Source organism: Myotis yumanensis, unplaced genomic scaffold, assembly GCF_028538775.1.
Source record: "Myotis yumanensis isolate MYYU_CA2020_CCGP unplaced genomic scaffold, mMyoYum1.0.hap1 SCAF_9, whole genome shotgun sequence".
In the NCBI taxonomy this organism is placed as follows: Eukaryota; Metazoa; Chordata; class Mammalia; order Chiroptera; family Vespertilionidae; genus Myotis; species Myotis yumanensis.
In genome coordinates, this window is record NW_027223760.1 from 10,774,587 (window position 1) to 10,785,455 (window position 10,869).

At 44.4% G+C, this 10,869-nt stretch overlaps 1 pseudogene; it reads right to left on the reverse strand.

The window, feature by feature from the left end:
- Positions 1-9,986: 9,986 nt before the first annotated feature.
- LOC139017083 (U6 spliceosomal RNA) lies at positions 9,987-10,087 on the reverse strand (annotated as a pseudogene).
- Between the last annotated feature and the right edge of the window lie 782 nt (positions 10,088-10,869).

A 10,869-nucleotide genomic window follows, 5' to 3' on the forward strand; every position in this document is an offset into this window, starting at 1 on the left:
GCCATGCGATGGAGTTTCTTAAAAATCAGGATAGTGTATGCGGGGGGAGGGACACGGAAGAACGGGGTTGGGGAACAGTTTAGAGGGATTCAACTGTATCTGTGAGAATGTGTTTCTTGTCCTGCCAGGGTAGTTCAGTTGGTTGGGTGTCATCCTGATATGCCAAGGTCATGATCAGATCCCAGGTCAGGGTTCATATAAATAAGTGGAACAACAAATCTCTCTCTCTCTCCCCCCCCCCCCCACCTCTCTCCTTTCTCTCTCTTAATAAATAAATAATGTATTTCTTAAAATGGGTGATAGGTTGCCCAGCCGGCATGGCTCAGTGATTGAGCATCAACCTATGAACCAGGAGGTCACAGTTCGGTTCCCAGTCAGGGCACAAACCCGGGTTATGGGCTGGATTCCCAGTGGGGGATCTGCAGGAGGCAGTCAATCAATGATTCTTATTGCTGTTTCTCTCCCTCTCCCTTCCTCTTTGAAATCAACAAAAATATATTTTAAAATATTTATATATACGTACATATGTATTTTAAAAATAAATAAAGTGGGTGACAGGTATAGAGGTATTTGTTACAATATTCTGTTTTTCTATGTATGATATATTTTGCAAATTAAGATATACAACTTATGCAAACACGTTTAGAACTCTGAGAAGGTAATAATATACAAAAATAATCACTAGACCCATATTTTACAGTGAACGTTATCAAACTTTCCATATGCAGTATTTCTTTTTTTAAAAAAATATATTTTATTGATGTTTTTACAGAGAGGAAGAGAGAGGGATAGAGAGTTAGAAACACTGATGAGAGAGAAACATCGATCTACTGCTTCCTGCACACCTCCTACTGGGGATGTGCCCGCAACCAAGGTACATGCCCTTGACCAGAATGGAACCTGGGACCCTTCAGTCTGCAGGCCAACGCTCTATCCACTGAGCCAAACCAGTTAGGGCTGCAGTATTTCTGTTATAGAAATTATCCTAGATGGTAGAAAAAGACGGAAATTTATTATATAAAACTAGCATAACCTTAAATAAGAATAGCACCAAAAAAGGAAAAACTATTGAAAATTCCCTGTAAAGTTAAGAGCAAAAATTTTTAATACAGTAATAATCAAAATATACTACATTATGACCAAGTAGAATTTATCACTGGACTACAATAATTGTTCCTTGTTAGCCAATTTAATAATGTAGCCCATTGTATTAGCATATTAAAGAAGTTCTTGAAGAAATCATGGTAACAATGTTTAAATAATTTTGAGAATATTATAATACCTTTCTAAGACAAAACTCTCACCTCAGAGTCCATACAATAAATATTAATGTATTCGACTTCATAAAAATTAAGATTTTTCTATATGGCTTAAAATGCTTTAAGCAAAGACCACCCACAGGAGAAAAAATGCAACTTATTTGATAAATGGCTCATTTTCCTAATGTCTAACAAGCACCTACAGCACAATAATTAAGTCTGAGAAAACTGAAGCAGATCTCATGACGCCTAAGTCCCTGACATAAATTAGTAACAATCATTTCACAATACTCCCAGGAGACAAAGACTTCAAAGACCAGGACTTAACAACCAGAAAATTTTTGTCTATTGGGAAAGACATTAATTCAAGACCCTCTCCAACATTGTTGCAAGGGACCTTACCTTCTCAGGTGCCTAACAGCGATGGACACCTGCCCCGGTCTCTAACACTTGCATCCACCTGCAGTGGCCATCAAAGACTTCTCAAGGGTGAGAAGCTGCAGTCCACGGAGGCAGACACTATCCCAAGATGTCAACAGGGCCAGGATGCTCACAAGTGGCTGCTGCTCAAACCTTGTTCTTCTGTCACCTAATTGTTCTTGACTGGATGCACATAAGATGGTTTATGTTGTTATTGTCCTCCTTATGGTTCCCCAGCACTCCCTTGATTAGATATGAAAATTTCAACTTGAGTACCTGCTAATCTTTCCCACCTGCTAGACAATGATATTCTGATGATCACTTATGATAATGAAATAGTAGAGAACCTTCGTTCACCTGGCCAGGTATTATAAACATATCCTAAGGTACAGTGACAGTGGATGAAGAAGGAATCATGTAATTAACTTAATAACAAATGATGATAATACACAGAAAGGGCTTTTTGTTGGCTGGGACGCTTATTCCCCTCACATCCTTCCTTGTCCAGTATTGGAAATTTTCTGTTTGTAATGGGTGTTACTGCGGTAGGCAGTTAGACAGACATGAGCAGAGCAAGGACGATGGGCCGGGTGCAAAAGGTCACCAGGGTGGAGAGCCTCAGATGCCAATCCAGATACAATCAATTGTAGGTGGAACATCCTCCCCCCCACCCCCCAAGGGTGACTTTTCCTTCCCTAGCATATCGCTGGTCATTTGTTAATTTGTTGTGATAGTCATTCTGGTAGGTGTGAAATGGTAACTCATTGTCATTTTATTTATTTATTTATTTATTTATTTTTATTGATTTCAGAGAGGAAGGGAGAGGGAGAGAGATAGAAACACCAATGATGAGGGAGAATCATTGATTGGCTGCCTCCTGTAAGCCCCCTATTGAGGACTGACCCTGCAACCCGGGCATGTGCCCTTGACTGGAATCGAACCCAGAACCCTTCAGTCCCCAGGCTGACGCTCTATCCACTGAGCCAAACCAGCTGCCCCCACCTGCCAGAGTCCATTCATTGTCTTCACTAGCTGAGTTTAAACAGAGACCCCCAAAAGCTAGTAACCTTTGAAGTCCTAGCAAAGGTCAGAACTGCACCACCCAGTTAATCTAGGAACCACCCAGTTAATTTAGGTAATAATAGCTGAAGCATCCCCACCTTAGTTCCCTTAATTCCCATTTATTATTATGTAAATCCTTGCTGATGGGCTAGTCTGCCTGTTAATGGGGTCACCTGCCTAAGGGCTATGCTATGAGTGCATCCCAGATCAATAAAAGCTTGGTGAGACCTAAGCACAGAGGAGGAAGTCCTTCGGGACTTGCCCGCCTGGTCCCCCAATATTGCAAAATTATCTCGTGTCTTTTTCTTTCATTTGTTGTGCGGCTCCACTTTCAGATACCGAACGCTACTCCACGCAGAACGTGGAGGGAGTGTTACTCGACACCCGCCCCCTTTCTTTCCAATCTCTGCATTGCTTCTTCAGTGCTCCTTAGACAGAATATTTCCAATCAGCTACACTCCTCTTATCCTTTCAAGCTGGCCATGCCGTATTTTACCTGTAAATCCAGTCTGTGGCTGGGAGCAAGGGCACTCAGCCTCCTGTACACCACAGCCATCTTGCCCCTCTGCCATTGCATTTTGTTGTTGTTTGATTTTCAAGGAATATTTCGTCCCACGGATAACACGTGCTTTTCTGCCATGTATTTTCCGTGGCTGCAGCTAGAGCGGAACATGCAGTGCGCTGGGTGCATTTTGTTTTTCAATTTCATGGTTGGCGTGTTTTGTGGTCAGAAATGTTATCACTGTGTGTCTTACTGAGCCTTTCCAAATCCTGCCGGAAAGGAAAAGCAGTTTGTGTTTCTGAGCAAGTATGTGAGTGTGAGGAAACTGTCACCAGAGAAACGGTCCACGTGGCAGTTGCTGAGAGGAGCCAGCAGATGCCCCTGTTCTCACTTCAGCTAATGACAGCTCCAGGCGCGTGGGCAGGCTGGAATGCGGTCACCAGGCTATGCGCAACCCCGGGGGGCATGGGCTTGTATGACCTGGCGGTTACTCGGTGGAAGGACACTGCTGATACCAGGAAGGAAATTTTCATAGTTAGCATCCTAAGAAAGAGTCCTTATGATGTGGCAATATACATATATTTCTCTCTTTTTTTAATGTAGAAATATTTAGTAATAAATTACGGTAGTGCCCACTAACACTTGTAGAAAATTTTGGGTATAGTCAAGCCAGTAGCACAGTGTTTTGTAACGATTTTTGAAGTTAGGGAGTCATTTGAAAAATCTGAAAAAAGCTAGGATACATCTCCTCAGAAAAATGCATGTGGGCCTGCACGTTCATGCCTACCAATCTCTCTCAACACACACATACTTCATACAGTTTAAGGGAGTTCATGGTCCCTATAATCTAGTGTCTCCTGATCTGGGTAATACTTAGGCATATTCTTAAATATGTTTTTTAACATATGTTTTTATTTATATCAGAGAGGAAGGGAGAGGGAGAGAGAATCATTGATCGACTGCCTCCTGCATGCCCCACACTGAGGATCCAACCCGTAATCCGGGCATGTGCCCTGACTGAGAATCGAACCATGACTTCCTGGTTCTTAGGTGGACGCTCAACCACTGAGCCACGCCGGCCAGGCTAGACATACTTTATAGAAAAAATATTGTATAGAACCTGGCTGTTGAGGTTAAATTGTATTGTTGTGTGGGTTTTTTTTTTTTTTTTATCAGAATTTATTTATTTTACAAACTCTTCTCCAACTCTTTCCAGGACCAGACACAGTTTTAGGCAATTGGGGGTGTGCCTGTGAATCTGACAGTGAAAGTGCCCACTTCCAGTGTAACAGTGGGGATTGTGACCCACTCCACCATTCATTTAACCTTTTCTTTTGTAAATGATGACTGCTCTCCAGTTCCAGGAACAGGCTAAGTTGTTTGGAAAGGGTTTAGCTGTTTTGACATCATGGAGAGATTTTCTTACAGCCCCCAGGAAAGTGACAGGTGTGTTCCAAGAAGGAGAACAGGCCCTACAGATAAGGCAGCCAGAGCCCAGATCAAGGGCAGGGCCTATCTGAAGGGAGACAGTGTTTGGGGCTGATCTTTGCAAGGACAATGAAAGAAGGCAAACCCTGGGAACTCACTAACTGTAGATTTTTTTCCCCACCCGCTAATCTTATATAAACATTTGTTTGAAATGAAATGGCAGAGCTGTTTTCCAAGGTGCTAATACCTGCTGCTCGCTCAGTTTGCCAGCTATCTGATTAATAAACACCCATAAAAACTCAACTTTGTCTCTGCTTATTGACTTGGCAACTGGCAGTAACGGAGTCGTTGTCTGGTTTCACTAGGAGAAGGACAGGCACTGAGCAAGTCAACAAGGAAATGCCAGAGAGCGATAAGTGTATGAATGAAACAAAACGGGGGAAGGGTCTCTCTGAAGAGGTAACTTGTAAATTAAGAAGTGAGACAGCATAGGGACTTAGGCCCAGGAATAGAACATACCAAGTGGCCAGGAAGCCAAGTTAAGACCAGGTGATCAGGAGGAACGCAAGCAAAAATGTCACCACCTCTCCACTCCCTACTCAAAAACACAGAGGAAGCAGATTTTAGCTCCCTCTTCCTGCATAAACTACTGACCCTCACGCACAGTTGATCAAGGTTTGACTGTTATAGGATCTTAGAGTGGCAGCAATGATTATTGGTCTGACATCTTGCCCCCACAGCACAGGCACAACCACAGTGACCAGGCAACACAGCTGGAAAAGGAAGTCTCCCCCCGCTGAACTGGAAGTCTGCACGCCTGCCTTTTTAAAAAGGCACAAGCCCACTTTACACTCAGCTTATAAAAGCAGCTGAGCAGAGCCAGTCCTTGAGCCAGTTCATGGGACCTTCCTTTTCTCTGTGCTTTCTCCCTTATGCTCAAATATATATATATAACTGGAATGACCAGAACGACCCATCGCTATGACACGCACTGACCACCAGGGGGCAGACGCTCAATGCAGGAGCTGCCCCCTGGTGGTCAGTACACTCCCACAGCCAACCTCCACTGGCCGGCCAACCTCCCATGGTCTCTCCCCCTGGCCGGCAGGCCCAGGCTAGGACGGGGAACTGGAGGTGGGTGGCGACCAACGTGGCCCCTTTCCCAGGGGGGCTGAGGGCCGGCTCCCTCCTCAAGGCCGGCAGCCAACCTCCCATGCCCCTCCCTCCGCCCTGGCCAGCAGGCCCCGATCAGCCCACTGCCTGCCCACCATGGTGGTGGTGCAGCAGCGAGGGAAGGAGGAGCGGAGAGGCAGGGAACTGTGCAGTGGCAGGGCGCTGACAATTGCAGCATCAGCATTCAGCATTCCTTCCTTCCGTGCCTGGCCCAGCAACCATCGCCTCCTCTCTAGCCAGCCCAGCCCTGATCAGCCTGCCCCAATTGGCCCTGATCGCTGACCAGGCCTAGGGACCCCACCCGTGCATGAATTTTGTGCACCAGGCCTCTAGTCATTAATAAATGCACAAATATCAAGTGTTGGTGAGGATGTGGAGAAAAGGAAATCCTTGTGTACTGTTGATGGAAATGCAAATTAGTGCAACCACTATGGAAAACAGTATGGAGGCTCCTCAAATAATTAAAAATGGAACTGCCTTATGACCCAGGGATTCCACTTCTGGGTATATAGCTAAAGAAAACCAAAACACTAACTTGAAAGAGTATGTGTACCCCTATGTTCATTGTAGCATTACTTACAATAGCCAAGATATGGAAGCTCCCCAGGTGCTCATAAATAGAAACATGAATATAAAAGTGGTCGTGTATATATACAATGAAATATTACTTGGCCATTAAAAATGAAATCTTACCATTTGCGACAATATGGATAGACCTGAAGGGTATTATGCTCTGCGAAATAAGTCAGAGAAAGACAAATACCATATGATATGACTTGTATGTAGATTCATAGATACAGAGAACAGACTGATGGTTTTCAGAGAGTCAGGGGACTGGTTGAAAAGGGCGAAGGTGAGGCAGGAAAGTTAGAATGGGGAACAATGGCCTCCAGCTCTACCCCTCCCTTTTCCATCTTGGCTGGAACGTTGCAGATGTGACCTCCACTGACCACCTATTCCCCATTTCCCACCCCACCCCCCAACTTCCTGTAATTGAGAGGACCAAAAAATAAAAAGAAAAGAAAAGAAATTGCTATCTGGTGAGGAGGTGTTACAGGCTGCCCCTAGACCCCCGCAAAGGTTAGTGGACAGCTCCCTGAGCCAGAGGGGGAGGGCTGTCCCCAACCTTGATTCTTGTCTTCTTGTATAAATGGATTTAAATGAGAGACCCTGGTTGCATTGTGACAAAACCAATTTATTTACTCAAAATTTTTTTGTTGTTGTTAATCCCCACCTGAGGATATTTTCTCCATTGATTTTTAGAGAGAGTGGAAGGGAGGGGGAGAGACAGCGAGAAACATCGATGGGAAAGAGACACATCAATTGGTTGCCTCCCGCACACATACTGATCGGGGATCGAGCTGGGGATTGAGCCTGCAACTGAGGTATATCCCCTTGTCAGAAATCAAACCCGGGACCGTTCAGTCTGTGGGCTGATGTTCCAACCATTGAGCCAAACCGGCTAGGGCTAAAGCCAATTTATTAAAACAATGAAAGCACATTTATTAAAGAAGCAAGGACAGCAAACCTAAACATCTGGCTTACGAAGTGCACGTGGGCTCTCAGCTAATCTGAGGAGCAAGTTGTGTGGGGGTTTGAGGAATGATATACCCTCCTGTCTATAGGTTTCAAAATTCCTCTGCTGAATATCTTGGTACAGATTATTCTCAAGGTTTCTCTTCACTTTGTTGTGGCCGTCTCAGAATTCATGAGAAGCACCTGGCAACTTTTTCTTGCCAAGCCTTGAGACTGCTGGCTTCTTTGGTAGGGAGGAAAAAATAAAAATAAAACTGCCTTTTTTCATCCTTCCCCCTTCCCCAACACAGCTTATTTCTTCGTTTAGACTCCCCTCCTTTTCTCCCTCTTCTTCCCCCATTTCCTGAATTCTCTTATTAGGGGGCTCTTTTTAAATAAATAAATAAATATCTATATATATATTTATTGATTTCAGAGAGGAAGAGAGAGATAGAAACATCAATGATGAGAGAGAATCATCAATTGGCTGCCTCCTGCATGCCCCCCACTGGGGATCGAGCCCACAACCCTGGCATGTGCCCTGGACCGGAATTGAACCTGGGACCCTTTGGTCCGTAGGCCGACCCGCCATCCACTGAGCCAAACTAACTAGGGCTAGTGGGTTTTTAACCATTGCTCTCAAGTGCCCTTGATTTGGGGAAGATAATGGCTTGTTATTTACAAGCCAGTTGCAAATTACCCACCCTGTTTAGCCTTATTTTAACTTTCTTGTCTCAGTTTCCCTATTCCTCTTGCCCTGGAATTTTCCTAGTTTTTCACTGCCCTGTAACAGTGATGAGCCTTGTCAGCATTCACCTCACTAGGACGAGATGCCGGGGACTACCCTATCCCCTCCCACCTTGACGACGTTTAATAAAAAACTTCCACCCAGACACCATTGCTGCATCTTATTCTCCTAGGTTGCCCTCTCTCACTTCTCAAGTGTGTACTATCACTTTAAAAAAGCTATGGTACTTGGCTAAATCCTTCTGTCACTCTCTACTTCCTCCTTGGGCCATGCCAAGAACCTGGATCTGGTGGAGGCCTCCCTTGTCTTCCCCAGGCACCATCCAGCATCAAAGAAGTAAGTACAGATCGGTAGTCACAAAATTGTCCCAGGGTTGTAGGGTAGAGCATGGGGAATGCAGTAAATAATACTGCGATGACCATGAGCAGTGCCAGGCGGGTACTTGAAATGTCAGGGAGGGTACTGTGTAACATATGTGATTGTGTGGCCATACGCTATACGCCTGAAACTAATACAAAATAATGTTGAGTATAAACCAGTGGTTCCCAACGTGGGGCACATGCCCCACAGGGGGGCAATTTAATTTTTAAGGGGGGCAATTCAAGGATGAGTTATTAATAGTGAATTTTTTGCATTTCTTATGGTTCTAGGGGCCTCATATACAGTATACAAACATATATTGTGACATTTATGCATTTCAGTTCTCTATTATGTTTTGAAACTTTATTTGCTATTTTTTTATATCACTTCATATTATTATTATTATTATTAGCAATTTCTTAGTGATTTCTTCCTCAGTACTTCAACTGTCCTTTCGTTCTTTTTTTTTTTTTTTTTTTAATTTTATTTTATTGATTTTTTACAGAGAGGAAGGGAGAGAGATAGAAAGTTAGAAACATCGATGAGAGAGAAACATCGACCAGCTGCCTCCTGCACATCTCCCACTGGGGATGTGCCCGCAACCCAGGTACATGCCCTTGACCAGAATCGAACCCGGGACCCTTGAGTCCGCAGGCCGACTCTCTATTCACTGAGCCAAACCGGTTTCGGCTCCTTTCGTTCTTTTATTGTTCTCTTTCATGGATGCCATGTTCTTTGGAAGCTTGTTTAGACCAAGTGAATGGCCTTTTAGGCTTCCTCCACGTGAACAGGAGTTCACTTTTTTTTTTTTTTAATATATTTTATTGACTTTTTACAGAGAGGAAGGGAGAGAGATAGAAGAGTTAGAAACATCGATGAGAGAGAAACATCAATCAGCTGCCTCCTGCACACCCCTCACTGGGGATGTGCCTGCAACCCAGGTACATGCCCTTGACCAGAATCAAACCTGGGACCTTTTAGTCCGCAGGCTGACGCTCTATCCACTGAGCCAAACCGGTTAGGGCAGGAGTTCACTTTTTGAATAATAAGAATTATATGTCACGGGGGGAGGGGGGTGCGCATCAGGATTTTAGAGATGCTTAAGTGGGGCATGGCCAAAAAAAGGTTGGGAGCCACTGATAAAAACTATCATTGAAAAATAAAATTTAAAGAAAGGGGGAAAATTCTCAATGTTACCAGTTTGGACATCACTAGAAATTAATCAGGATATGACAGAAATGAAGCTGTTAAAGATAATAAAGGCAGCTGCATGAGGGCAGATATCTTGTCTGTCTTGTTCACTATTTTGGCAGATACTTCCGATCGCCAACTGAAAATGCTTCCTTCCTTCCTGTCCTTCCTTCTTCCCTGTTTTCCACCTTTTGTCTTTTCCTCCCTCCCTAACAGTCCCCAAAGCATGCTGGGAGTGGAATATGCTTAGTTAAAATGCACACTTACCTAGTTTCCTTTCCAGCCAGGGGTGGCCATGGGATGAGATGCAAATAGAAGGAGCTGGGTGGGACTTTGGGAAATGTTCTTTCTTTTTTTTTGTCATCCTTGCACAGGCTAATCTTCTCTGTATCGTTCCAATTTTAAAAGAAACACACTCTTCTGATTTGCTCTCTTTGGCCCCTCATCCTCTGGGGAATGTGGACCTGTTACCTGGAGCTGTGGCCACCACGATGCAGCCATGGCTGTGAAAGCTGCTCACGGCCAGAGCAGAGCAGAGCAGAGCAGGAACAGAAGGAACCTGGGCCTGTGACTGCCTTGAGCAGCTGCATGAGAGCTAGACTCTGAACTCCTTTTATGTGAGAAAAAGAATTCCCCTCCCTGCTCCCCATTTGGTTAAACGACTTTATTTAGATGTCCTGTTATATCAGCTGAACAGTCTTTTCCTTTAAATTTTTTACTCTATTACTTATATGAGAGAGAAAGAAACATTTATTTGTTGTTCCACGTACTTATGCATGCATTGGTTCTTATATGTGTCCTGACTGGGGATTGAACCTGCAACATTGGCCTATCAGGATGACACTCTAACCAACTGTGCTACCCGGCCAGGGCTGGACAGAGTCTGAAAGAAAATGAACCTGAATCCCCAGCGCCTACAATGGGGCCGCTGTTGAGGGTTCTCAGTAACCATTCGAAGAACGAATGAATCAAATGCAAACGCCCAACTAAAGCCTCGTGGCAATAGAAGGTTTGTAGTAGGTAGTTAGGAAGGCATGAGTAGAGTAGGAATGATAGGCCAGGGGCAGAGGGTCACCGGGGTGGAGAGACCTGGTGCCTAGCAACAGGGCAAAACCACAAGCCCTTGTGTGGCCACTCCCTTAAGCATTAATCCCTAGAGATGATTTCTAACCTCAGCTGTGTTTCAGCTACAGGCCCAGAGAAGGAGCAAA